Genomic DNA, 23,418 nt, shown 5'->3' on the forward strand with positions numbered 1-23,418 from the left:
TTGGCACAGCATTCAGAACTTTTGGATATTATCAAAAGTAGAAGTGATGGCAATGAATACAGTAAAGGGGATGAGTGGAGTTGATGAGGCCCAACATGCTTCTGAGTGATATTTACATACAATAACAGGTACTGGTTTATGTTTAATCTTAATAATTCATTGCACTTTGGTTTTTCTATTGGTGCATATAATGTAATATTCATTCAGCCCTATAATTATATGTTTTATTAAATAGTTATGTTGCATGGAGGCATTAAACCGATTGAAATGCAAAAATATATTTAATGGACTGACTCCACATCAGGATATCATTGTGGTAGTTATATATATGTTAATTTTAATATTATGATAAATAATGCTCATATTAACCTGGGGCTTCTACCGGAGACTCCATAACCAAATATAATTTGCCTGCATCCCGCTTAAAAGATAATACTTTTAAGTGAAATAGAATTAAAAATCTCTAATACTGAAGTTTATGCAATATAGGAGTACAGAAAACAACCATTCCCCTTCCCAACTCCCATGAGTGCTCTATAGAATACAATGAAATACCTGTTTAGAAAGTGTGAGCCGACGTCCTCTTGAGATCTCCTGAAGAGTGCGTAGTGAGCTACGAAGGGCTTCGTCTTTCCAGGAATAGCTGAAGTCTGGGTTATCTCATTTGAGAGTCTCTTGTTCACAGCGTCTTTTAGAACAATCCAAACTGCCCAATATGAGTACTGGTTGTCCGCATTCTAGCCCCCCGATTTATCGTAAACGACGATGAGCGACACAGATTATGCTATTGGAACACTTCTGAGTTTTTTTGAGTCGCCCAAAACAAATAAAATTTTTCCTCCTCCGCAAAACGAAAAGTTTCTGTAGAAATTTCCTTTGGTTGGCTTAATTTTCAGAAATTGCTTTTCGTCTCACAAACGCTCCCCAGCAATATCAGGAACGCAACCTCCGCATCTGGGGAACCATTCATAATGGTTAAGCTTAAATGAATAGTGCATTCAGGTTGAGAACATGTTTTTTTTCTTTTCCCCTCTCAACCTCTTTCCTGTGCACAATGAAACGTGAATACTTTGCGCAGAAATCACATCCCAAAAACGGTCCCCACCCTTTGTAAAAACATCACACTTTTTTTTTCCCAAGTAGTACTTGTTTTATAAGTATATAGTGGAAGATAGAGGGGCAGAAGTATTATATATTCTCCAATAAATGCAATAGTTTTCCTCTAGCGAATACTTGAAACGTTCCTTGTAGAAATATTCCTCGTTGGATATCCTTGCTATGTTATTTTCCTGCAGAAATAAAGAGAAAAAATAAATGTTAATTAACAGTAAGTGACAGCTCACATTGGCATACTAAAAGAAAATTGAATTACATTCTTAAACTGATTGATGTCCATTCATTAGTTTCTATAATGAACAAATCCATTGACTTTGCGATGTGGTTAAGCTCCGAGTTCTGCGGAGGTCACTCTGGTACCACAGTTTGCCACGTTTTCTAGGATTTCGCATTAGCCATTCCTGTGCATCCATCCAAGCGCAACTGTAATTGAAGTCAGCTTCAATCAACCAACCGCAGAGAAATTACTTTAGCAGACGGTGACACCTGTCTTTTTCGATTACAAACCGAATGCACAATCACAATTTTGTCCAATACTTTAGACGTGTGAGAGATAATCCATGACAGAGAGCCCTTCCTACCCTGGTGAACAAGACAGTTTGGGGTTACGTTGCGCGGTTTTAAGACCCCCAAAATCTCAGTATATGTAAATAAGGGTACTGAACAACGTCAATACGCTAAACAGTATGTGGTTCTGTGTGACATCTGTGTATGTCCTGCTCGAGGGTTTATAGAAATCTGTAATCTATCGCAGGATTTTAATCACCGGTAGGAGGGTTTCCAACCATAAGCTGGGTTTTACCAGATTACTCTCATCCATTCCTTAAAGTCTCTCTGTACATAATAGAAGTATAAATAGCTTTATGTTTATAAGGTATATTGATTGACTCGCGCGCACACACACACACACACACACACACATCTGCTTTTTGTAATGGAATGTTTGGAGCCATCCCTTCTAAGACGCACAATTATTTTAATAGCAGCGCCGCAGCATAAAAAGGTTTCTATCTGTCTATGATTTGACAAAATCCCTTTTGTTTTTATGGATGTGAAAGGTCACTCTGCCGAGGTGCTCAGATTGACACGTAAAAGAATCCAAGAGATCTGGAAACACTTGACCCTGAAATTAAGGAAACCCGTAGCAACAATTTGCATTTTTGCTCAGTAATTACATGGCATCCAGCAAGTGGAGCATCTGTTTCAGAATCAAAATGTGCTGCGGTGCCAGTGTGCTGAATAACAGCAGGAGTTGCCTTTTTATGAGGAATAAAAACCTCTTGAAGTGATTAATATTTAGCTATGTGGCATCAAGATGACTGTTGCCTTCAGGGCTTTGATACAGCATGCAATTTGGATTATAACTCCCACTATCCTTGCCCAAAGTATGATAGGAATTGTAGACCATAGAATCAGGAGACTATAAAACTCCTACTCCTACTAGCACCTACTGGTTCAGAATCCCCCCTTAATAAATAAATAAAAGAAAATGTAAGGAAAATCTTGCTTAAATGAAACCCCCAAGTCTCAACTTACCAATCGTTTTAAGTTTATTGTTTCTGCATCTAAAAAAACTCCGTAAATATATATATATAGCATCTGCGATCTGCCTTCTATTAATTAAAATCAGTTGACTCATGTCAGACTTTATTTTCTCTCTCCAACCATTGATTGGGGTTTTGTGACACTACAAACATGGCCGCGTGTAAAGCAAACAGACAGACCTCTAAATAAATACGATAAAAGCATGCAGTGTTAAATTTATCACTTGGAACTTGTTGAGTTGCTTGAACTAGCAGCATTTACTACAACAGGAAACGTCTGGGGACGCAGACATCAGAATTACTGTTTGCTTTTTGTTTTGTTTTGTGTTTTTTATGGCAGTTGTTAAACTGTTTCTTTTTCACCGATTGTTATGCAAAGCGATTTCTAATGCTGCCATTGTGCTGCAGCCAGTGTTGGACTTAACCGAAAGCTCATTAGGATCAATGGAAATTGCAATCTTTTTTTTCCCCTGCAAACCACCAGCAAACAAAAAAAAAAAAAAAGTACAAGCCAGGGAAAGAAAAAAGGCCAGAGAAATGCGATGTAAAAAAATTCTGTAACTGCCTTTTCCTTTAGCCGATAAAAGAATACTCCGTTCGCAGATTGCATACGCCCCTCCGCTCACATCTGTTTGCCACTTTGTTGGATAAAGCACTGTTTGCATATGAAAGGATGGTCGCGATCTCACATTTACAATCCTGGAGAAAACCACAGCCATGGGCAGGCTAACCTCACTTTAATCCTTTGAGTATGTATTCACTGACCTCGAGTCATTGTAAATACAAAAAAAGGACTCATGATCTGTAAGGTGGACAGGATTAGTCTAGTATTGAGAGGCTTTGTAAACCCTTCTGCTGTCTTTGCCATGCCGGCGCCCAGAAAAAAAATAATAGTACAATGTGTTGTATTTTTAAAGCATTTCAAATAACACTGGTCAGGAAATGTGGGAGTTCAAGGATCTATGTGGAGTTGGAATGCAAACCACTTCGCTACATTAACAGTTCGAGCGATGCTTTTCCTAAACCTCTTGTCTGGCAGATGGATTTTCCACGATCATCAAATTTCATAAAAATGCCTCCCACTCTTGTTTATCAGTAGGAATTATGAAAGACCACCCATTTTTCTTTTTTGAGTGCCAGCAATTGGAAGGGATGACTCCCTCACTCCATAAATTATGGCTTGTGAAGTCCTTTGGTGCTTATCTACCTTCACAAGTATCTTATCAACTTAAAAAAGGTTCCACTTATAAATCACATGGAATTTATAAATATCTCCTTGAATAACTTCTAAAGAGACAGTAACACCGACTACTTTGGACATTAAAGCCCAGCCAGCAGTTATTGTCACACTTCATTAAATTCGGACATAATTGGGTATGAGAGACAAATTGTCGTGGCTCTCTTGGTTCAGTGCCGTGTAAAGAACCAGCAAATACGTCTGTACACAACAAAGAATTCTCACACCTACATTCAGATGCTTTGTGGCTATATATATCAAACTACATACATAACTATGGAAGCACAACACACATTATAAACAAATTATAATATTTCATATCCTAATCTGTGCATGAATGAGGAATGGAGTGGTGTAGATGTATCATAAAGAGATTCATCTGTACTTTTTAGCTGAGGCCTTCACAACCTAGTATGTTCTCCATCACTGTTTACAATAAAGACCCAGCTAATGTACAGAAATTAATCCTTACCTGCCAAATTAAACCAGTTTTCTAGTTTGATGAGAAACCCAATCGAAAGCAGTTCTTACAAATCAAATAGGAGGTTAATCTGCTAGACCTACAATTTCTTTTCCTTTGGCTTATAAAAACGGCTAGTAGTTGTAGTTCTCGTTTATTTGACCCAGACCAAAACTACCAAACTCGTAAAACTCAGCTTAGGTCACACAAAAACTAAACCGGGGTTGAAATAATAATCAAAATTCAGAAACCTGATACGCGTATGAGCCATATCAGCTACTAACGTTATTATTTTTTTTTCATAATGCTGCGGTTTAGTATAAATGCCTGAAAGCCTCTTGCTGATTTTTACGGGGATAATTAAGAAACTCACAAAATGAAAATTGTTTTTTAAGCCATGATATCCAAATGAAAAATTTCTCTTGATGCATATTAAAAAAACAAAAATCTTTCCAATAAGCTAAAGTATAAAAAAAATATCGAAATGCAAAATGATGTGAGCTGGATTCCAAGGCCAATAAGCTAGAAAATAAACATCTATGGCATGAATTAAAAAGAGTGTCAGCGGCTGGTAGGAAAAAAGGAGGGGTGAAAAACCTTAACATGAGAAAAGAGACCAGTGAGTCTTGGAGCAGGGGAAAAGTATTGAAACTTGAAAAAGCCTCTCTCCAGCTGAGTTTGTGCCCGCTTGGGGGTGGTATGCTCTGCTAGACGCCTTTTTCTGGCGAGACCCACAAGTCAGACGCTCGCTGTTTCTGCCCGCTTTTCCTGCCTTTAATTGCCTCCCGTTGAGCAGAACAGTTGTGTCTGCGCGAACAAGCAAAACTTCTCTTTTTGAAGGACTTGTGAACTCTTAATGGCCATGTTGATTTCATTAACCATGCTATTTATTTAGTCATTACTCCCTACAATACACCAAACTTAAATTGGTGCAAACAGCACAAATCTGAAAAGAACATATTTTTTTTATAACCTCCCACGACTAACTGAATTATATAGCCTAAGGATATGAAAGAAAACCAAGTCCGATTTCTAAATGGCCTCACTGCTTTTTGCCACACTCCTTATTCTACACGATCGACGTCGCCCCATAATTTTAAACATCACGCATTTTTATTTTAAGAGCATAATAAAACAAATAGACACGCAAGCCGTTGCAGCTAAAGATCTTCGGTTACAGGCTTTGCAACTCGAGCAGTTAAAAGAAGCCTTTCTTCTAAGTAATATGGGGAACACATTAAAGTAATAATGAAAGTTGGACTTTTTTATTTCTACCGCAGATGAAAACAAAACTTGTAGGACTTCCTTGTAGAATAAGTGGTATGTTTTTTTGTGTTGCAGGAGCTTATGCCTCGCTGAAAGAGTTAATGTGAGCCAGACGCCCCTAACATGCAATCAAATGCACTGCCAAGTCAGCCAATTCATTACTGGGTGACTTTATACAAGACTGCCTTTTCATGGAGAGAGGGTTTTCATGCGGTGCGCCTAAACTGATAATTGCATTTTTTTTCTGTCCTGTTAGTTAGGGCCGCACACCCGCCGGCAGTAGATGGCGAACATAATTGCACTTTATCTGATTGGACAGCGCTGTATAGAGAGAGAGGACCAAGGGAATAGATAATTAATAGTCTGGTAACAAAGTCTGACAGCAGCCACAATATGGCCAAATTTATTTCACCCGTTTCAATGTCGCCACAGAGCTATCAGAATCGTGAAATGGGCGATTATACCCCAATAAGCGACTTTGCATTGTGCACACCTTGCACTATAATGTTCATGCAACATGAGGGCGTTTGATTGATTCTGGACTTGTGAGGGTTAACAGTTATCTTGGTGCTACAGATTAACAGTTTCTGGGGTTTTTATAAGGGGCTGCTTGTTAAAAGATATTACTAGAAGCCTATCTATGGACCAGTATAACAAACTAATAGAAATATATATATTAGTAACAACTAATATGGATCTGAGTACATGTTGCATGATTTAATGTGTTGATCTGTCTATCCAGCTACACAAGCCTTTTATCTGTCCATACGTATCAATCTATACCTTGTGCATGCATTGGAAATCGAAACAGAACCCTTTCAGTAGCGTACACACACACACACATGGATATATGCATCCCATAGGAGACAGAGGATCTGATATTAGATAGATATAGTGTCAGCATCTGTACTGCCCTGATTAATATTGGAATAACATGATTAAGTGATAATGCTGAATGAATATATCTGAAGGCATTAATCTTCTTTAGTGGATGAATGAAGCAGCGGTATGATCTCTGAGTACCGAGTGCAGCTCTTGGTGGGAGCGATTTGTTTAATTTGAGCATTAGGCACTAACACTGTGGTCTGTTAGCAGCTGCAATCCATGGGTAGCAGCCAGAGAGCAATAGCGCTGAGAAACAAAGCTTCTCCCTCTCTCTGGCTTTGTAAAGAACCAGACTTACATTCTCTATGCCTTACCCGGGTTTAACCCCTTGAGGTTCATGCATGTCATGCTTTGCAAAGCGCAGCACATCGCATAAATAGTATATGGGGTGACTGAGGACCAACCCGTCCACATCAGGGTTCACATACTCCAGTAGTGCCTTGTAACAACAGCTTTTATAGAGCCTTCGAAGTAAGCACTAGCCTATTCTTTTTAAAGTTGCCTTTCCAGAATCCAAGATTCCACAAGTCTGCTTTCTTTAAACACATTTTTGAACGTTTAATTCCTCTTCCCAGAGGGTCCCCATTCATGTACAATACCGGGTCCTTTAAGCTTGGCATTATCTGTCTGTCACACAAACTCTCATTCAATTGCTATGCTGGTCACATCCTTCACTTGCCCAGGCAATGAATTTTCCTATGATGGTCTTAAAATCCGGACTGTTTTCAAGCTAAAGCGCTTTTACTTTAGAAGAATGAGGCGAAACAATGGAAGCTTGTTGGTTCTGCGTGCTTTCATACAGCAATTCAGGCTCTGAGGTCTAGGTGTAGCTGTTCATTTAGGTTTGGCTGCCTTTCCACTAGTAATGTACATGGATGGGCTTTAAGCAGGGTCTCTGCCTCTCATGTACATGCACTCCTGTACTCAAAGAATATTGATTTTCTTTCCTGGCTGAAGAAGGGACTTTTGTAAAGAAACCACGCATACAGTTTTTACTAATTCCAGAAAAAAAGGCAAATCAGATTTTGTATGTTATCCGATTTATTAAAATCTATTGATCTCAATGGAAAGTTTTCATGCTGGGCTATTGGCTTGAACTTACTGACTGCAGATCTAGGGAAATATTGGATAACATCAAGCAGAGTTTTTAGTTCTTTCTCTGGAAATAAATTAACACTTACTCCAGTCCCAAAATCACTGGCAGCACCCTAACCCCTTCAGTGCCCTGGAACTTAAAACATCGCACTGATTTGAGGCTTCACTGTGATCTGATTTACTGGAATCCTCTGTCATTGCACTGATCAACTAAGCATGTAAATCCACAACTAAGTATAGTGAAAGCATTAGAGGCATGATGTTCCGGGAAGGAATGCTGCTAAATTGTTTTACTATCCTAGCAAAATATATATATACAGGATAACTGAAGACAACTGTGAGCATTGTGGGGAAAACAGAAAAAAACTAAAATCATGCTTAAAAATAAAACGTAAACAAGCCATAGGGGAGGAAGAATAATTCTACTCACCTGGAAGATCAGTGGATATAGTTGAATAAAATCCGGTTCTAATACAGATGACTGTGTAACAGTAGTAATTCCAGTCTGTGCAGATAAGAAAATAAATGTAAAGTCCTCAGTCTGTAGGAAGAATGTAGAAAAAGGCAGCCAGCTAGCGGTGTGACGATCAGCCCCTTACACTGAGGAGTGCAGGAGAGGAGAACACATTCCAGTTAAATCCTCAGAGCCCACCTTAAAGTCTGAAGTTAAAGCAGCAGCTCGCAGTGACTGAGGGCGTGCGTGACGTCATGCAGGGGGTGTGCCCGTCACAGCCCTTCCCCAGTGAGATGACCTCCTCTTCAGACTGTGCATGCTCACTGCCGCCACTAGAGGGAGCATGAATACAAACCAATCCACATTGAAACCAATCCACATCCCAGGCAGACTAACTCAGGCTGAGCAATTGATTTATTTGTCCCAATATGCATTTTACCCCCATCTCTTCCTTCCTTTTACACTAAGATCCCTGCATTTACACTTTCTCTGTTAGCATACCCATGGCTGCATTGATGTTCAGTACAATACAAGGATAATGTTAAAGGTTCTTGTATATTTTATAGTAATACTGAATTTCAAAAGAATGAAATCCTTTTTCTTATTCAATTTATAAAAAAAAATAAAATAGTAGAATGAGCAGAATTTTAAAAAGTACAATCTTTGGCCAAGTTCCTAGAAATAATTTGGCATCTATTGTTGCATAGATCTGCTCTGATGAATCAACAGCGGAAAACATCCTTGGTTAATAAATGCAAGTCTTTGTCTTGAATAAAAAAAAATATATATATATCATTTTTTTTTACATGTATTCAATAGATTCTGCAGCTGTCAAAATTTTAGCCTGTGAACAGCACAAAGGAGATAGCTGATGCTTAGATGACTTATAAAATATAAATCTCTTAGATTTATACAGAAAACGGAACAGAATATAGTATTGGTATTAGAGAACCATGTTGGGTAATCATTTGGGAAGGCCATAACGTCCTTGTATTACCACCAGTCCTAATTATTTCAGAAGGACACCAAATATTGGCACTGCTATCTGCTTGTCTTGAGTATAATATGTTTCATAAGTATGTGCCAATACTAACAGTTTGTAATCACTAAATAATCTGTTGCTACATCTCTTTGGTTATTTCTATCAGTTGTTACAAGGCATCTGTACCGTTCTTTCAAGTAACACTATTATTAATAAAAATATTGTTAAAATATATACTTAGATTATTCCGGAAAATTATTTTATTTTGTTTGTAACATTGTCAGTAGTTATGAACTGGCACTCATGCAGTCTAATTTCCTGGAACATTTTTCCTATTCCTTTAATTCTTATTTTGTACCCTACACATGGCAGCTGCCTGTGTGTTGTGGGAATTTTTGTATCCACTAATCTTTTTGTAAAAAGTTGTTTTACTAACATAAAGAAAAGGAATCGCCCTTTGTTAAAATAGCAACAGTTTAAGCACCCCTTTTACCATTAATGGGGATATTTGGAGCTGGCCAGTGATATTACTTTATGGCACCTACTTACGTATCTTACATTACTACAAACTATGGCTTTTCATCCCAGAAACAAATTATTGATATTGTCCTGATCCCCCCCCTCTGACACCACTGTTATCATATCTTTGAACCGACTGTAATAAAAATAACCACTAATGGAGGTCTCCTCCTGGTAGAATCTTCTCATTAGGATTAGCCTTGGGGTTAAAGGTCAGCCAGTGGGTAGCTGCTGTGATCTAGTAAACATCCTGAAATAGACAGACTTAGAGTTGGAGAAGCTTCAGGCAGCCAACATTTATTAACCATTCCATGTTTTTGGTGGGTGGTGTATTTATACATCTCCCTCGTTTGGATTATATTTTACGTTACATTTATAGAGCACAGGCAGATTCCCTAGCAGTATACAATGGGAAAGAGGGAAATTAAAACGGGCCCTGCTCCTGTAAGATTACAGTCTATTGGGGGACATGTGCGAGGATGATTTCAATGGAACCGTTGTTCATGTGGCAAAAACGCTTGATGGTGGGGGACAGATAAATTTTGGGTTTTCAGTGGCAAATGCACTGCAGGGATACATAGTATGGAGGCTGTACTGGTTTGGGACAGATCTTCACAGTGTAAATGGGCTGGTTAACAGGGAGAGCTGTGGCGTCCTCAGCCAGCCCATTGAATAAACCGTGAACCAAGGAGGCTAACAGCCCAATTGGGCAATCTGCTCACGGCTTCCCAAATCTTACTCAAATTATTCAGTTAGTAATGAATTTGTTTTAACAGTGTTTTTAACATTTTTACAAAGGGGGTACAAGGGGTTAAATGATAGAGTCATTACAAAGTCCCATATTAATTAATAGCAAAAGTGGATAGAAAATCTGGAGGCCACTGGTTCATTGAACTGACCGAAGAGATGAATGAGTCTGCGATGTAAATCGTTCAACAGTGATTTTCGCCATGTGTTTTTCCAGCTTCACGCCCCCCCTGTATAATAACCCAGTCTATTTGCAGTCGTTTAGAAGATGTCCCTTACACAGGAGGGCTGTGAATTTATTTGTGTCCCGGCACCACTGCTCACATAAACTTTAAAGTGTGTCTGACTCCCCCTCGACACAACAAAGTATTTCACTAAACCTTTATTTTATCTCCGAGCTCTTCAAAAGCACATCCATGAGGGCCATAGGATGTTACGTTACTTGAATTACAAAGCACAGTGTATTTTACATAATGTTAAGTGATCAGGTCTAGTCACCAGTCATTTGCCTAATAAACTAGCCTTCAGGAAAAGAAACAAACATCCTTTATGTGAAACAAAAGCCAGTAGTTAACAAACAAATGAAAAAAAACAGAGAGAAATTAAATGAATTGGAAGTTCCCCTGTAAATAAATATTTCATGCGTGCCTTGGGAGTCATGTAGTGTTAAAGCAAACATTAGCTTTGTTATGGATGTCGCATCTACATGTAACACGCTGCTGTGTTATATTTGTGTACCATGACATAACAGCCATGATTTCACATCCTCGCACTCCTACAGGAAACTGGATAAAGGTCCTTAAAAGCAGTCACTGTTATTATTTATTACATTTTATGTATAGACTTTAGGGTGATTCTGTAGAACCTGGCTTGGAACGGCCATTGGTCACGTAGAAACATGGAACCTATTGGCAAATAAGAACAATTTGGCCCATAAAGTTTGCCGATTTCCCCCTGATGTAAAGAGTCAGACTTTCATCACTCTTGTTTTGGCTTCAAGATAGCTTTATGCCTATGCCATGCATGTTTAAATTCCCTTACTGTATTAGCCCTTACCTCCTTTGCTGGGAGGCTATTCAATTTTTCTACCACCATATCAGTAAAGAGATTACATTACATGTAATCCTGTAACCCTCTAGTTTTAGATTACGACTTCTTGTTCTAACGTCTCTTTTCCTCATATAAGTCCCTCCTTTACTTTGTCACCTTATGGATTTAAGGGCCATCAAGCAGGGGGGGCGGCCTGCTTGATGGTGGCCCTAATATAAACACAAGGATTTGTACAAGGATACTCTTATTAGAAAAGAAACCACATGATGTACAATTTTATAAACATTTGGTTCCCCACAATAAATGCAATATATATTATAGCAAAATCAGAACAATGCGTAACACAGAAATGTCTTGTTTGTTGCTGTTCCGGTTAGCGATTGCCTGCTTTACTAAATCTTTCTAAAGAATTAACAATACTTGAGATTTGCTTCTGGCTGCGGGACTTCATCGTTTAAGGATTTAAAAACTAATAAAGATTTAGACCACAACGCAAATACACAACATGTTTTCCAAGTAAGTTTTGTTTCGGTTATGGTACTCGGCCATCTCTGTGTATCTATTCTCATCATTCTAGGTCTTTGACTTAACAAGCATGATAGGATGGCTACTCTACAACAGCTGTAGTGGGGTTTGCATATGCCTAGTCCAAAGCCATCGATAGTTCCAATCTTCCCTCAAAATGAATACCGTAACCCTTTAAAAATAAAATAACACTTGCTGTATGTGATGTGTGTGAATGTTTATGTATGCATTTTATCCTACCGACTCTGATTGTAAAGTGCTACATAAATAAATGTAATGTAGTATGTGCCTGTGTGTATATGTGTATATATAGAAAATTACATAAAATACTCAAATATTAGACTGTAGAATGATCCAATGTAGTAAAATCTCTGGTGCTGGAAGTATTATGGCACTGATCGGAAATTTGGAAGCACCCAATCCTTCATCAGTCTCCAACTGCCCTCCATCTGCCTGCACCTCCTGTCTGCTCCCCCCTTAGAGACATCTACGTCTGGTTTGGGATTTATCACCACTATCATTTGTCATCCATCAGGGAATATGATACAATAGATTGGTAATATTTTTTCTTTTATTTGGAGATAATAAAAACGTCTTCGTTGTCCTGTCTGCTTCTTAACAGTTGGACAAATAAGTTGTGGTTGTTTTGAAAAGATGTCTTAAAAACTCACAAGTATGATTTCCTAGGGGAGACGGTCAACAGAAACATCTATAAAACTGTTTTATTCTTTCTTTTATAAAATGCCTAAAAAAGGGATTTTTTAAAATAATCTTTAAGGTCCTGATATATTCTTGATATTAAAAACTCTACATATAATTGTCATCAATTTTAGATGGGTAGTTGGGTACCTTGTGCTGTTAAATAGGTCTTTATAGGGCTCATCATGTCCTGCTTGTTTTCAGAGGGGCCCCAAGTTCCTGTTTTGTCTTCGGAAGCCTCTTGTACCTAGATCGTTGGGATTCTCAAAACCCTCCATCAATAGAGGTTGCTATATATTGCTCAGATGAAAGCGGTTGGACACTGTAACTGCCACGCATTTCATTTGCTGGGGGTTGTGTGTCAGTTGAGGGTTGCAAAGCTTCGTATAATGACTGGAACGCTGGTAGATCACAACAGACTCTACTCTGCTACCACCAGTGTTCGATTTAATGCAAACATACTGTATGTGCTATGTGGGATACGTGTTTAGGAGCTTTGGAGATATAAGTGAAGATTTGTGTGTGATCACTGTTGTGAATAGGAGTCTATACATGTGATTTCGCCCCATTCATCTAAGCTGACCCCAGTGGAGCGCAGTCTGTGACATTGGGACATGCATGTGCTACACAGGTTGCATCATGAGTAATGTACAGGAGCGAACAAAACGTTAATCCTAGAGATCCTCTGCCAAGCATGGGATGGAGTCTTAAAAAAAAAAAAATAAACCTTTTAAGAAATCTTTGTATAAAAGCCTACATGTAATCACTTTTATCACTTGTATTGCCACATAGGTATTAAAAGTGTGCTTATGCATTTTTAAAGCTTGAGCCTATTTTGAGACCTAGCTAGGTTGAGTTGCAAATGACAGGCGCTGTCCCCTCGTTGTCCTGAACTGTGTATTCTAGATTTTTTCCCTTTTATTTAAATGGTTTCCTCCAGAATCCAGTGGTGTTTGTTTGGTGTCTTGTCTACTCTTTGCTTTGCTTTGAAGTGGGAAATCCAGTAACGTGAATGTGTGTAGTGATGGTGGTTGCTCTCTTTAATTTGATATTGTCACTCAGAGCTTTTTCTCCCTTACGCATTCAGTGAGGCCAAATTATCAGCGTTTTTGAGCAAAAAATGTTTCCCCTCCTCTTAGAGGATTAATGCAAATCTTTCTTTAGAACATTGGTAACAATTCCTTTCTTGATCTCAGTTGGGTGTTAGGTCACATGATCGTCTACGCTTCCAGTGGCCCACGGCTCTCAGTAACGATTGTAGCCCCCCTGAAAAGCTATACAAATCTAGCAGTCCCAGACTCCCTCTGTAATGAATTGCTTTTTGTGCGAGGATACTCTTATTAAAGAAGAAACCGCATGATGGATGATTTTCACATACAGCATATAATCTAAACGCTTGCTTCCCCACAATTAAATGCAATAAATTAGCAAAATCGGAAAAATGTGTAACACAGAAATGTCTTTTTTTAATTAATTTTTTTTAACCTGCGTGGTGGCGGTTAGCGCTTGCCTTCTTTAGGAATTTAGAGGGAGTCACACCCAATCTTTCTAAAAAATGAACAATAGTTCAGATTTGCTTTTGTGTGACTTCATCAGGATCAGCTCAAACAGCACAGCTTGACAGACACTGAAATTTGATGGGATGTTTTTTTTAAACTTAACTATGCCTATTGTACAACATTGGGGAATATGATGGCATTAAATTAATAAAAATAAACAAATATGTAATTCCATGTTCTGTACGAAATCTGAGACTTTTGGTGAAATACTTTTAAATATATCATTTTAGACTCATTTTAATTGTCATGCCGTATATTGTGAATGTTGTCCTTTTACTGCTTTGTGGTATATAATAGATTACCGTACTCTGTCTCCTGGGGCCATGCAGCTAATGACAATCTATGGGACTTTATTAGCTATACCATAAAACAATCAACACGTTGTGGTTTGTGTGAAAGGGGTGGTAGATATGAGGTGGCCTCCAATCATGTAGATAAGGTAGCAATAATAATGTAATAATTAACAAACCACACTTTTCCTGGTGCTCAGTCATTCTATACAGTATGTAACGCTTCAAGATACATATTTCCATTGTTTAACCCTAAGAGTTAGAAAACATATTTGAAATGTTACTTTGGGGTTAATATCAGGATAGATTGTCTAAAACTTTCTTGCAACATCTAACATTCAGACACTGAATCTGCATCAACCTTAGTTTACTACAAATCGTCCGTGGGATATAATTTAAGCGACAAATTATTATGTGCAGTAAAATATAAAAGCTAGAATTTAAAATCTTACAATATACTCCTGTTTCCATCAATCCTGGTGAAGACAAAGAAAAAATGTTTGTATATTTAGTGAGCTCTTCCTAAAGGAACGCTAAACAAATTGTAATATAATCGTTAAATGAACACACATTCCAAATGCGTTCCTATCTACCTAAAAAAATACAAAAAAAAAACATTAAAAAAAACATTACAAAATATATAATTACAAGAATAGAGTTAATTTCACTTATCCTGGTCCATCAACCTATTTACAAGTCTGTATGGATGTCTGACAAAAGTCTGAAACAATAGCAGAAGTTGGGAAGCTCCAGCTTGAACTCTTTCACGGCAGTCAGGCCGGGCTGAGCTGAGCCAGGCATTGGACTCCGGCTGATGCCAGCTTGCCTGGTTGTAATCTCAGTGTACTGTATCTAGGTACTCAAGAAAAATGTGAAAGGTTTCCTAGCCGTGGTTATATCTGTCATCAGATTGAATGCATGTTAGAACGCATTAGTGGCCTATGTTAACATGCTCCAGTGGGATGATCATGCATGTTACAGTGAAGCCTCCGTAAATCATCCCATACTGTTCCAGTGGGAGGATGGTGAGAATAATTTGATTTTGATCATGTCACAGCTGCTTTAGAATTTATGAAATGCTGCAACAAGAACCAAAAAGCACTTAAACCATTTTTTGTTATTGTGTTTTTGCTTAATATTATTTGAATTATCATTTGTGTTACTTAGGTTTGGGAATGTGCTTTGTGAGAAGGAGGTTATTTCAGTGTGTTCCTTACCCTGTGGGATTATTGGTTGCAATGGTTCTGATGATCTAAACAAGCATCACACTTAAGACCAAAAGTTCTGATTATCAAGAAAAAAACATATAGAAAATTATACCAGTGAGCTACGTGGGCATTCTAATACCAACAAACTTTTCAGCCTGCAGTATTTTCATGTTTTGCTGGAATACATTGGGCTAATTTGTTACCCCTTTGAGTGTTAGAAGGACATACAGTAGAACCATGCTTTTTTGTTACTCATTTCTTGCAAGGGTTAAGTTCCCAATAAAATAAATTTAATTTGTGCTTCTCGCAAAGCATCATTCATATTGTAGTTGGGAAACGTCCTGATGGATTAGTGTAAATCCTGGTTCACTTGCAATTAAGTGCCTTATTATTGTTTCTTTGCAATACCATCACCATATTCCAACGCGTTGTACAACAGGCTGCCGCTGCATACCGGTCACTGGCTAATTAGCCGTTTCAGCTCACGGGAAGGGAAGGTGAGGACTGGAATGCTCTGCTCCAAAGAGTTTAAATTCCCTGAATGTTTTCATACAGTATAAGCCAATGGTTATAGAAAAAATAATCTCCCTGATGCATTATGACGTGAGCTAGTCATCAGGAGGGCATTGCCACTTGTAGACAAACCTTCCACAGCGATAATAACATCTTTGTTACAATGAATGTCTTTGACTTGTCTAAAGCCCACTGAAGGTAAAGATTGTCCATAAGCAAACACCAATATGCCCCCTAGTTTCTGTGTATTTGACCAGGATCAAATGTTATATTTTCACATGAGATTTGTAGTCAAAGACAATAGAGGTTCCACTCGTTTGAAAAAAATCTTTATAGTTGATAATACTGGAGTTACTCAAGGGTTTGTAGCCAAATTATACAAGTAATCAGATGCACTCTGATCTTGGTTACAACCACTTGTCTTGAGTCTGCTTTGCAGCTTAACTAATGCATTGGATCTATCGCACTTAGCTGCTTTCTGGCCTGGCCATCTTGCATACAAGACAAATACCTGGTGAGCAAAAACCTTGCCTTTACTGCTGCCTGCAGCTGATGTGGCCGCCGGATGCATACATGACACCACAGGCTGCAACGTTGTAACAGCTTAATGTGTGGCCCTATCCAACCGTCAGCTGCATTAGATGTAATTTAGCGCCCCTGGACCTCAGTGTAATTGTATTAGAAATCTGCAGTGTGCCAGTTACTAAGGAATTCTTCTGGGTGGACTTGTGGTATAAGACATTAATTTACTCAACCAGATCCAACCTATATTTGCTGTGTCTGTAAAAGACAGAATAATTTTTTAATCTTGCCCTATAGTTTGGAACAGTTCTTGCTCATGTTAGTATCCACTAAACAAATATTTAAAGAGCATTCCATGTGCCATGAACGATACAAAATGTATGAACTGACCAGATTGCCCAGTTTATCCTAATCGTCAGATTTCAGTGTTGCACTAATAAAACAAAAAAAGATCTCTAAAACATCTTGTGTAAATCTTTGATGGGTACAGTTTAAACACACTTGTTGATTTTGCGTTTTGGTTTCAAATATTTCCTTGCCATTTCTGGAATTCCACATGAAGAATATATCCACACTGTGCAGTAGGTAAGTGATATTCTTCTGCATTCTTCCACGTATGTTTCCAGTTTGGAGTGTCACATTTGATGCTCTTCAATCTTTCTGTGGTTTATAGGTCAATTTGTAAAAACTTTCACCTAGTGAATTTGTGTTACTAGATTAGTAATGTTGATCAGCGACTGCTCTTTATGTTTCTTGTTATTGTATGTTGTATGTATAAAGTAAAATAATCCCTTCCTGTGATTTATAAAGAATGCTGGGGGGGGGGTTCACTGCAGATACCTTTTGTACAAGTTATTCTTTATTATACACCCAATCCATACAACTTTAGGGGATGAAGAGTTTTCTTTGAAAACCTGTTATTTCTACCTACTGTGCATTATTTCTTTTTTCTTTTTTTATCCCCCCCAGGCAGTGTGGTTTTGGTATGGTTCACTCTAGGTGGATGGAGGAACTTCTGATAACCACAGGGTTCCTCTTGAGAGTTGGTGAGTGTAAGTGATTGTGGCCACCAGCCAGAGGGGCTGATACAGGGGAACCCTGGTGCCTCTATCCTGTTAGGATCACAGTGTGGTGTAAACTTAATTTCATATTCTATTGTTTTGAAAGTCCCTTCTTTCCAGAACAGGATGTAGGGGACAATAAGAAGCGATGAGTCCCGTGATCTGTACAAAATGCATACTTTCTGTGTATAAATTACATAACATTTTATTTACATATTCAAAGTTGACATTATACAAGTTTGACACATGAAAGGCATAATGGTACAGAAGGTAAACAGGGTCCTGCTCTTGAGGGCTTACAATGTATCATATTACATGCGTGTCATTTTCCTCCCCAACTTTTATCCTACCAGAGGATGGCTCGATACACCAGCTGACATCACTATTTATATTACTAGATGTGTATGGATATTTGAGAAGATCACAAAAGATTGTTTCAACAACTGTGTAAAGCAGTACAGAAAAAGGGGATTATAATGCAAAGTGTGAGGGATGATCCCCATACCAAGCAGTGCAATTAAAATGCCTACTGCAACATTCCACTGGTCGATTTGGCACTTTTGTTTTCGGACACTACCTTTTGGTGGTGAAGCCAAGGGGGCTACTTCCCGATGGGAGTGCCCCACGGCAATGGGGTCTCACCCTTCGGGGAGAGTCCTAAGATCCGACCCTCCCATGGGGGGGGGGAGGAATTTGTCTGGGTTCCCCTTGTGGGGACCCAGTTTCGTATATGGCTTCTGCTGCCTCTTTGGAGCACAGAACGCATCACCCAAAGGAGCACGCACCTCGGGCTTCAAAAAAAAAAAAAAAAAATTCCACTGGTCGATGTAGCGATACGATCAAATTTAAAATCTTGCACCTTAATTACTTTTTTTTATACACACTCCAAAATTTTCCAGAAAATTAATACCTACTTTTTTTTAAACATACAAACAATAGCCCCAAAAACCCTAGTAAAATATGAGGGTATACAGTGGGAGAACTAAATCCCTAATAATCCTACAAAACATAACAAAAGAGAAAAAAGTTAAAATCCCCATTTATTCAAAAATATATGGTGAAAAATGGAATTGTCCCCAAATTCCTCCAAAATTCCTTAAAAAGTTACTATTAGAGTTTAATGTCTTTCCAGTAATCACAGAAAGAAACATCACAGTTCTGCTGCAGACTATACAAATTTAAGTTAATTGTTAAAACATTAGGATTTTAACTTTAAGCAATAATGTAATTGCTATATTGTAGTTAGTACTCCACAGCTCCCAATTTAATTTATAAACTCATTTTCTTCTGTTTCTATGCAAATTAGTGTGACTTTTAGATCTGTATAACACTGTGATACACTTATACCCAACAACCATCCTAGAACAGATGGACATCTGGGGAAGAAGAGAGACCAGGGATTTAGTTCCAAAAGTGGAACACTCAGGAGGTATATTTTATTATCCATTTAATTGGTAATGTCTTGCATTTAGTGAATGTAACCACATATTTAAGACCCTTGCTAACTGTACAACAATATACTAAAGCTATACTAAAGCATTTCATCTTAGAGTCTGCGCCGCCCCTGACTTCTCCACACTACCTCCAAGATAATCAAAGCATCCTCATCCAAGCGGTTCCTTTCTTTCAGTCTCATTCCCCTTCAACCTCCTAATAGATTTTAGGTTTACAAGAGCACAGCCTCTCCTTATGTGCCAGTGTTTCTGAACATGTGTTCATTTTATTGTAAAATGTGATATTGTCGGTTTTAATGTTAAGTTTCATTATCCCTAATAGGGTTATGGTATCTGCTGGGGCTCAGTTCATAAGCTATGTAATGCAGATCCAGGTTCTATCAGCACCATGTTGGTTAATGAAGAGCTTCCAGGGTAGGAGAAGGAGGTATATGGCAGATGTCTGTTGCTTTTTTATTTTTGGCTGAAAGGGTAGCTGGTGTTTGCAGAGAATGCCCAAGAATAGCGACCTCAGCTGTTCTCTCTATCACTTCTTTCCTCTTTGTTTTCCCCAGGGGCCCTAGAGGCAAAGGTCTTCCCTGGTCTGAGATGTCCCTAATGCAGTCGAATTCTTCTCTTCTTTCCCCTTGGCTAGTCTGAAAATAAACAGAGGCTCCCTTATCAGATCATATCCCATTGACAAGCAAGAGGAGCTTGTTGACTGTTTGGAGAGAAGGGGAAAAGCCTGCAGCTAACATATAACTAACAATCGCTTCACACCCTTTCAAATGGTCTCTTTCCACTCGATCTTTTTTCTTTCTTTTTCCCTTTAGATATATTGATGGTTTCCTAGAGAATTGTTGTTAGTGAAATTTAAAGCTCAAGAGGATAAAACAGAGACTTTTGTGAACGGCGGAGGTTCTTACATGCTAACATTCTATTTTATGTTTTCGTCATGATAGGGTAATGTGGGTCAAGTATTATCGATACAAAACTACAGTGAAGACAGTACAAAGAAAATAAAAAATAGCAATATCAGTGTTTGTTGCTTTTCCGATGCAATGCTTCTGTATTGAAATATAATGGGGGAATTCACCACTATTTCTGCCACATTCTTCTTGAACAATTTTCAGAACATCCCTAGTGTCTTTTTATGGCCGGGAAATGTCTATTCATTTGCACAGGTGCACAAGCACGGCAAGCACACTCAAATGTGCTATCTTTGAATTTTCTCGAGCAGCAGTAGCTTCTTATTAACAGCTAGGATTCTATTATAACCAGAAAACCAATAAGATAAGGGCTTGTCTATTTCATATGCTAGAGTAAAGGTAAAATAAGACAACGCTTGTGTATGAAATGAAATTAATAACAAGCAGTTTTATTATTGAAGTCTTTTTTAATTGCCTGCACTGTTGCTGGGGTATTCCTATTTAGTTATTATTCTGAAGCATTGTACAACTTAAATATTGGATGGCTATCAAGTATATAAAAACTTTGCTAATTTGACTGAAGGACCCTGCCTGCAAGCTAGTTTTATGACGCTTTCAGACAAAGTTCCTGGCAAGAATCATTACTCTTGAGCTTACATTCCCAATGGAATTATATGGGTAGCTGAGACCCAATATGTAGTCTCTGAACACTGACCGGATGACCCTACCCTGTGATCATGAAATGTCTCACAGACATTATTATCATCATCATTTTATTTATATAGCGCCAATAATATATGTAGCAATTCTTCCAGATCATACATTATATGACAGAACTAGAATTGTCAGACAAACAGATACATTAAGTAAAGAAGACCCTGCTCACAACCTTACAACCTATAGATTTTATCCTAGGCATCGCAAGCGAGTTTGTTGAACCTAATTTTAAAAGAAAAAATTCTTCAATATGCAATACAACTTTAAAAAAAGTAATATACCTTTATAGGCACTATTAAAATAACATTTAGAGGTTAAAGGCTGTTATAATAGTACCGACTTTAGTTGGGGCAACAAATATAAGCAGAATGAAGTTGGTGATCATCACCTTCCCACCTGAGGGACTAGAAGTCAAAACAAGAACCTCCAGAATATGAAGGTCCACCCGAATGCCAACACTTCTCTTAAGTCTGTGTAATAAATGGCTAATACTTTTAAGTACAATGGGAACGTGATGTTTTGTTTTCGATGAGCTGAAGAAATAATTTGGGATTTAGAGGTGTGAAGTGCCTTTCATCCACAGGCCATGTTACACCAAGTGGTCCAGTTTACAGATTGAGTCATAAGTACTTAAGTCAAGTATCTTAATTAAAATCAGTTGATCCCAGTAGTATGACATTCTTAGTAAGTAAGTGGTCTTAGAGGAAAGTGAAGAACTGGCATTACTGGCTAGCACGTACTAATCTGTAGCCTGTTGCCCCATCTTATGTTACTGATTTTGTGCAAATGGAAGTCTTTAAAGCTTCTGTGAGAGATAACCTTGGTCGCCAGGTGTTAGTTAAGCTTGTGAGTAAATTTGCATTTTGTATCTTATAAAGAAATTAATGAAATATCACATTCTGACTGGATAAAGTAAATTGTCTGGGAAACAAAGCCATTTTCTCTTGTACAATATTTTGAGGAAATCAAAATGTATAAAAGTGGTGCAGACAGAATATTGTCATAGATTTCAATCTTCCATTGTGGCAGAGATTATATGTTAATATGAATAATGTGGCCCATTAATGTATTTTTCATCTTGTAGAATTATATTAAAAACTTGCATTTTGAAAAGTAGTGAACTCAATACTTTGAAATTGTTGAAGAATAATCTCTGTGTTTTACAGGTTCAACTGTAAATATAAACAATGCAAATAAAGTGTCAGATTAAACATATAAAAATGTTCTAACACAGGAGTGGCAATAAGGCTAGATCTGAAAGAGCTAGAAGTATTGTAGATTGATAGTTTTCTGGTATAATCATAATGTTCCCCCAGCCTTCCTTTCCCATACAATCTGCAGAGCTTCTCAGTCCCACCGCTGCAGAACCATTAACAGGGCTTGTGGCAGCATCAGGGACCTCGTCCTTCGCCGACAATCCATCCACTTGTAGAAGGGGCGCAGGGCATTCCTGCCAAGTGGTTCAAAAGTCCCCCTCACCTTGCAGCGCCCTAAGGTAGCAGCCCCGCTTGCCCTATGTAAGTTATGGCCCTTCACCACTGTACTTCTTCTGGCATCTCAGCCAATGGTAGAATGAGATGTTTATGGGTTCAGTCCTGAATGTGGGTGCTGTGGGAGATTGCCATCCCTATGCATATACTCAGACACTTGGTATTCCCGACTGACATCTCGGGGGATGAAAGGAATGTTACGTAGAAAGGGTTTATGTATACGCATCCTGGAGCAAAATATGAAAGTGGTCTTATCAGCATAGCAGCCAAGGGACATGTTCTTCTTTACTGAACTTTAGCATTTGTTGCTTTGGTGATAAGATCACTTTTAATATTTTTCTCCGGAATCTTTATGTGTACCCACCTTGAAGGAAGCTCTGTTGTTTGCCAAATGATAGGGTCAGTAAAGTGAACCTAGGTTTTCTACAGTGATATCTGAAAAGGGACATGAAATTTATATAAGCCCAGAAAATGTTTTCAGAATTATTGAAATCGCTTGGGATGGGAACATAATAAGTTGATTTCTATTTCTACCAGAATCCCCATGGCAGGTGTCTGGGATTTTCAGTTGCCCCCCCCCCCCTTTTTTTGTGAACACAATCTCTGGTGTTTGTAGAGAAAACCAACAATAGCCTAGCAACCTTATCTCTAGATTGTAAGCTTCAGTGAGCAGAACCCATCACACCATCTGTAAATGCCTTTAAAAACAACTCAGATTTACTACTCCCAGCTTCAGCTTCCAAATCTGTTAGCCATTGTCTAAACATTTGCATTGCCATAGTGGCATTATATGTATGTATGTATGTATGTATGTATGTGTGTGTGTGTTTATGTGTATATGTGTATATATATATATATATATATATATAATGCACTATTAATTTGCTGATGCTAAAACAGACTGCGTAGCTTTATTTAATTATGCAAACTTTATTTCCTGTGTTATGACATAAATATTTTCCAAATGTTTCAAAAGTAGCCAATACTTATTGCAACTTTTTGTACTCTTCGCCTCTACTTTGTCTTTTAAGGTTTTTTTGGTTAACAATAACTAAAATGTAAATTATATTTATATTTAATAAAAATGTAAAAAAAACTAAACAAAAACCCCACAGAA

At 38.1% G+C, this 23,418-nt stretch overlaps 1 protein-coding gene across 1 annotated transcript in view; it reads left to right on the plus strand.

Annotated features, from left to right (window-relative positions):
* Positions 1-23,418, plus strand: part of LOC149303223 (ADP-ribose glycohydrolase MACROD2-like) — an 806,633-nt gene that overhangs the window by 159,695 nt on the left and 623,520 nt on the right. The gene's annotated exons all lie outside the window — the stretch shown is intronic.

This window comes from Sceloporus occidentalis, unplaced genomic scaffold (assembly GCF_023333645.1).
Source record: "Sceloporus occidentalis isolate IW3139 unplaced genomic scaffold, rSceOcc1.0.p SCAF_15, whole genome shotgun sequence".
Classification (NCBI taxonomy): Eukaryota; Metazoa; Chordata; class Lepidosauria; order Squamata; family Phrynosomatidae; genus Sceloporus; species Sceloporus occidentalis.